Source organism: Alligator sinensis, unplaced genomic scaffold, assembly GCF_000455745.1.
Source record: "Alligator sinensis unplaced genomic scaffold, ASM45574v1 scaffold9_1, whole genome shotgun sequence".
Lineage (NCBI taxonomy): Eukaryota > Metazoa > Chordata > Crocodylia > Alligatoridae > Alligator > Alligator sinensis.
In genome coordinates this window covers 307,466-308,739 of record NW_005842304.1, presented here as the reverse complement: position 1 = coordinate 308,739, position 1,274 = coordinate 307,466, and the positions used below count along the sequence as shown (strand labels likewise).

Genomic DNA, 1,274 nt, shown 5'->3' with positions numbered 1-1,274 from the left:
AGGGGAGGAACAGCCGCCCGGAAACAAAGCCAGCCAGGAAATTGCTGGATAACCCCGGGCAGCCAATACAAAGCTGGAAAAGCGTAATAAAAAGGGGAGGAAACTTACCAAGGGTGCCTTTGGGCATGCACTCACAGGAGACCAGGAGACACTCCAAGACGGAAGTAGGAGTTTTGAGGGGAATTGAGACGTCCTTCCCCTGATCGCGTCCTACCTGATAGAAGACAGTCTCAGCGGTGAGTTATCAACAGAGCGGCAGCACGGGAGTCAACCGCAGATCTGAGGGGGCTCAGCATGGGAATTCCCCGAGCGAGGGGGGGGAGAAGAGAAAAAAAGAAGACAGAGAGAAAGGGGCGGAGGAGCCGGGGCAGGGTCCTGTAGCCCCAGTAACTCCAGGCTCTCCTCGGAGGAAAAAGGGGAAGCAGAGACGGCAGAAAGCAAAAGAAAAAAAGAAATTGATGAATCTGGGCTTTAGAAGCCGGCACAAACTGCAGCTGAGGGGAATCCCAATGTCGGTGGCCAACAGGCGTTAATTAGCCTTGTTAAGGATGGGTTATTGAGTAACAAGCAAACCAACGTTACTCCCAGAAGGCAGACCGTGGGAACCACAGCAAGACAGAGGAATCCAAGTCAAAGGGAAAGGGAGAAAGCCAGATTTACTTTAATAAAGCACTTACAATGAAGATCTGACCCGCATGGTTATTACCGGGGTACTGGTATCTAACAACTATTACTCCCCCGCTCACAAATCTCATTTAGATCAAGTCGTGGCAGGCGGGAATTGGGGGGAGTTACCTGAAAACCAGATACCCAGGACAGGCACGCACTCACAGTGGTGCATTGGCTGGGAAGTGAACCCAGGCCTCCCTCATGGCAGGCGAGAATTCTACCACTGAACTACCAATGCCCTTGATTGCCTGGCCCTTTGATCGGATAGCCTTAGATATCGCGGGGCCTTTCCCGCACAGTAAGACGGGCTACCAATTCGTCCTAGTAATCATAGATTATGCGACAAGGTTCCTGGAGGCGATCCCCCTAAGGTCCGTTACGGCCCCCACTATAGTGACCGCCCTGCTACGATGGATAGCCTGGGTAGGAATTCCCCGTGAGATCCTAACCGATCAAGGGAAGAATTTCATGTCTAAAATCTTAAAGGGGGTGTGCAAAGTCCTGAGAATAGACCAGTTATGCACTTCGGTATATCACCCCCAAACAGATGGGCTCGTCGAACCATTTAACCGTACACTTAAAGGGAAGATTAAAGCCTGCATACA

General features: G+C 51.3%; 1 non-coding gene across 1 annotated transcript; it reads right to left on the bottom strand.

The window, feature by feature from the left end:
• Positions 1-836: 836 nt before the first annotated feature.
• Positions 837-907, bottom strand: TRNAG-GCC. The gene has a single exon. It is a non-coding gene; the product is annotated as a tRNA-Gly (tRNA).
• Positions 908-1,274: the final 367 nt, after the last annotated feature.